This window comes from Cucumis melo, unplaced genomic scaffold (genome assembly GCF_025177605.1).
Source record: "Cucumis melo cultivar AY unplaced genomic scaffold, USDA_Cmelo_AY_1.0 utg000104l, whole genome shotgun sequence".
NCBI lineage: Eukaryota > Viridiplantae > Streptophyta > Magnoliopsida > Cucurbitales > Cucurbitaceae > Cucumis > Cucumis melo.
In genome coordinates, this window is record NW_026123761.1 from 17,501 (window position 1) to 22,500 (window position 5,000).

The following is a 5,000-nucleotide window of genomic DNA, read 5'->3' on the forward strand; positions in this document are numbered from 1 at the left end:
AAATATATCTTATCTACATAGTCGCTCATTGAGTAACGAAAAATTGGATTTATCTAATGAGTATAGGTAAAATAGTTTTTTGATATTGGATTTGATCAATGCAATGAATTGTTTCATCATACGACCGATCCCTAATTAAATTGATGAGCCCCATCCTAACGAAATGAATTTGATTCATACATGTACACACACGAATTGAACATAGATACATTCACCGAATCATTGATAAAGCAATTCTATTTGGCGAGAAAAAAATTTTCAATAACTTGTTGATCCCTATCCCCAGATTTCAAAATTTATCGTTTTTTAATTTCTTGGCTTAGTGTGAGATCGAAATATACCTAACCTAATCTTAACAATGAGTGAATCAATGAGTGAAAGTATGAGAAATGGAGTTTAATCCTGTTTATAGCATATGGCAGACCAATTCCCGAAGGGTACTAGCCTTCGTATTATTTAAATAAAAAAAGAATAAAATAAAAAAAGAATATTTTTTTTTCTAATATTTATTATTTTTGTTTATTTTAGAGGTTTCCTCTAATCACTACTAATCACTATTTTCATTTGATATTCTATAATATAAGTAATATAACTATATATTCCAATTTGCAAATTTATGTATATTATTTAAATGAAATAAATAAAAAAAAATGCAATTTAAAATAAAATAATTTCTATATAGAATTATATGGGGAATGGTGATTAGAATGAACGATTCATAAATAGAAATCACAAATAAAAAAATTTCGATGGAATAATGAAAGAAAGAAAAATACGTCGAATTGCATCATATTAGTCCATTATATTTATTTTATATTGACAATTTCAAAAAACTATTCATACTATGATCATAGTATGATGGCAGTCGGGCAAGTATGCCCCCATCGTCTAGTGGTCCAGGACATCTCTCTTTCAAGGAGGCAGCGGGGATTCGACTTCCCCTGGGGGTAGGGTACTACGAAAGGAAGTTGATCATGGATTATCAACAAGCTTGGAATTGATTCTTCCCGGGTCGATGCCCGAGCGGTTAATGGGGACGGACTGTAAATTCGTTGGCAATATGTCTACGCTGGTTCAAATCCAGCTCGGCCCAATATATCGCGTATCCACCATAAAATGATATAACCTATTTGTCCTTCTACAGAAATACTTGACTTGATATGAAAGAATAAAAAAAAAAACTCTTTTTTTATTCATTGACAGATTGATAATCAATCAATTTTACAATAACGAAAAAATAAATATTAATCCATGCTTCTCACACTAAAGTCCATGTCTCCGCGCATATCAATCTATTACTTTATTACTCGCGTCTCTGTCTGGTAGAATATGACAATTCGAATCAAAAATCTACATAGAAAGGTTTGAAGGAAATTAAATCAACAACATATGTTGTACACTTTATTTCCCTGGGATTGTAGTTCAATTGGTCAGAGCACCGCCCTGTCAAGGCGGAAGCTGCGGGTTCGAGTCCCGTCAGTCCCGATGGATCCAAATCCAATAAAAAAAAAATACATCAATTAATCTCTTCCTTTCCTGTGAAAGAGAGAACAAATAACATAACTGAATTTTATTCCAAACGGGATCTCTCTTATTTTTTTTCCACATTTTTCAACAAAAAAATATGGGAATTTTGATTTCTTCAACGAGTACTAATTGATGGGAGAAAGACATATGTGCCATATGTGAATTACCACAATTATTGGTAGCATCATATTCAGGATTCGAAGGCGTACTGGGTCTAGTTGATTACGCCCGATTTTTCTAATGAAATAGAGTACTATACGTTTCCGGAAAGCACATACATAAAGGGAATTTGGACGATACAAAATAAAGTTTACATAGTAAACTTTGATCTAATTTTTCGTCTGAAAGCAAAATATATCCGTTCTGGCTCCGATTTTTTGTAACCTCAATTAGTAAATTCAATTACTAATTTGAATTTGAAATAATCTATCTTATTAAAATTTAACACTTAACTTTTGATATATACGTCCCACTACTAATTCAAGGAAAGAGGATATTAATACAAACAAGGATCCCATCTATCTCTCTTAGTGAGGTAATTAAGAATTTTTGAAAGTTTAAGTTTCGTTTTTATTTCTTTTTTTTAAGAAGATTTTATAAGTACAAAAAAAGGAAGGAGTTTAGTTCGAACCTACCTCCTTTTCCTTTTTTGAATTTCGCTGCTATTCTTTGCTTGAGTTTGTTTATAAACAATGTAAGGGTAAAGGTAGTCTGATGAGACTTCATCAGATGATTGCATTGAATAAGAGGGCAGTAGATTATAGAAAAGAAAGAATGCAAAAAATTATAAATAAAAAAAAGTAACGAAATTCTTGATTGCATCAGGAATCCCATTTTGTTTAAATTCGGTATGGATAAAAGATCTTCCTATGTTATACTATTCAATTCTCGACGATGAATCGATTTGATAGCTCCGATATTGTTATTCATGATATTTTAATACGATTCGATATCATCGAGATGCAACGCATCCCCTTGAATTTACAAGCGAAACATTTATCATCTCTATGGGATTAAATCCCGAGTTATTGCGAATAAAAAATGAAACGATGATATTATGGAAGTAAATATTCTCGCATTTATTGCTACTGCACTGTTCATTCTAGTTCCGACCGCCTTTTTACTTATAATATACGTAAAAACAATCAGTCAAAGTGATTAATTTGAATTAACCTTGACGTTTTAGTTCTTATCAATGATTGAAGATAAGAAAAATGAAAAGCATTAAAATTTCGCGTCTTAAATGAAATTGGCGGACTAGAATTATCAGTATTCTACGAGAGAAGTATTCGATAAGATCCGATAGTATGGTAGAAAGAAATATATGAATCCTTCTACCATACTATCTATTATTGTTATTGAAGTGTATAAATATAAAATTGTACTCTATAAAAATAGAGGTTGAATATCGATCAATTTGAATATAGATGAATATACAATATATATCTTTCTATTTATATATAGATATCATATCAATTACATATATGTAATATTAATCTAATATACATAGTGGCCCAATTCTATTTCTTTGCTTCATAATTCATGTTGATTAGAATGAATCTGAAATCAAATAATCGAAAGGCCACTAATTTTTTTTTAGCATTCGAAAGAAGTAATTGATTGAGCAGTTGACAGATGATCCAGGAGTTCGGTTCCATGGGAACTTTTTATCTTCGGATTTCGAAAAGAATTAGCAAACCCCATTTTTATTTAACGTTTGAAGCATGATATGAAATGAGTTCCCTAAAACAAGAAAAAATCCTATTTTGAAAATAACTAAAATACTAATAATAATAAATAAAAGAAGTGGTAAGCACGTAATATGTGGGTGGCTACCCCGAGGTACTATCTTATTATGAGGTAGTATATTATTATGCGTAGTATCTCATTGGACAACCACTATGTCTATGTTCTTTCGTGTTGAAAGTATGGATCCACTTAAAAACTTATAATCCGAACTCTTTTTTTTTTTACTTTTCAAAATAAAAGAAAAAAAGTTTTGCAGAACGATCTATAAAATAAACCAAAAACAATACAGTTTTATTTTTCAATTAGTAGTACTTCTAGAGTCCACTTCTTCCCCATACTACGAGGGAAAGAGAAAATGTAAAGACTACCATTAAAGCAGCCCAAGCGAGACTTACCATATCCATGTGAATTATGTCCCCTATCTCTATGAATATAAAAGAATTATTCCATTATTGCTCACTAATAATTATTATTCACTAATAATAGTGGAATCACTAGCGCATAGTCAAAAAGAGATTCGGGCACAACACCATTGATGAAACAATACAAAAAATCGAATTATCCCAAGTTATTATATGATTTCTAGTATAATCGAAAAAATTCAGTACAAATAAATAAAAGAGGCAGAAAAACTCTTGGAAGTATCAAAAGAATGTTAGTAACATGTAGGAATAATAAGACCTAGTCTTTCTTTTGTTGTCCTGCATTTCATTACATTAAGTAAAAAGTCTCAAAATAGAGAATCAAGATAGTATCTATCACATAACCCTACTATTATTCCTTTCTCATTTGATCTAATCTTTACTGTCCCCCCGATTGTTTCATAGAGACAATCGGAAGATGGGATGGCCTATTACATGCGTGGTTAGAGCTTATCGAAAAGAAATAAGTTCTTTTTTTAAGATTAAAATAAAAAAAAAAGCCAATTATTCATTCAATATAATATTGATTGAATGCTCGAGTACTCAGATACTTTCATGAGTCCGTATATCAAGTATCTTCCTCCTTTCCGTAAGGAAAAATGAAATTATATTCCCTAATTCAAGACCCAATGAGTAGACACTACATTAGTAGTCGAAGGGCTATCATCTCAAGATTTAACGATTATTTTTCATTACTCTACTAAATTCTGGAAACGAAACCTATACGCAAGGATTTATAACATTTTAGAGAACCCCAACGATGCTTAGAATCAAGCAAATCTAAAGATGCTTTTCTTCTAAAAAAAATGATAAAGTTATATCAGCAAAACAGAAGAGGGTATTTTGATTCTTTTGTTTGTTGCTGAGGCGACACCCGGATTTGAACTGGGGAAAAAGGGATTTGCAGTCCCCCGCCTTACCGCTCGGCCATGCCGCCAAAACGATACAAAATATTGGATTGGCTCTATCTCTTAGATAGATAGTATCTTACAACACACAATATCTAAAACGAAAAACCGCAAAACTTTGCTTTTTCTATTGAAAAAAAAATGTGGATTTTCATTCACAAAAGCAAAAAATCAGGACAAATGGGAACCGTTAACTTTAACTATTGACTGTGAATTCATAAATGATTCTTGGATTGAAATTGCAAATTCGGTTTCCCTAATGATATAAGAAAACAATCCAAAAATGGATACCTTACCTAAATAAATAAAAATTGATAGATAACTAATCATTACTAATCCATCCGTATTGATTCGTTTCCATAACCATAAAAAAATCCTTATTAATGACAATTTT

The 5,000-nt window shown here is 31.0% G+C and overlaps 3 non-coding genes across 3 annotated transcripts; 2 read left to right on the forward strand and 1 right to left on the reverse strand.

Moving 5' to 3' along the window:
* The first annotated feature begins 1,009 nt into the window (after positions 1-1,009).
* On the forward strand, positions 1,010-1,093 carry TRNAY-GUA (transfer RNA tyrosine (anticodon GUA)). The gene has a single exon. It is a non-coding gene; the product is annotated as a tRNA-Tyr (tRNA).
* Positions 1,094-1,411: 318 nt separating this feature from the next.
* Positions 1,412-1,485, forward strand: TRNAD-GUC (transfer RNA aspartic acid (anticodon GUC)). Its single transcript has one exon. It is a non-coding gene; the product is annotated as a tRNA-Asp (tRNA).
* Positions 1,486-4,563: 3,078 nt separating this feature from the next.
* Positions 4,564-4,635, reverse strand: TRNAC-GCA (transfer RNA cysteine (anticodon GCA)). The gene has a single exon. It is a non-coding gene; the product is annotated as a tRNA-Cys (tRNA).
* Positions 4,636-5,000: the final 365 nt, after the last annotated feature.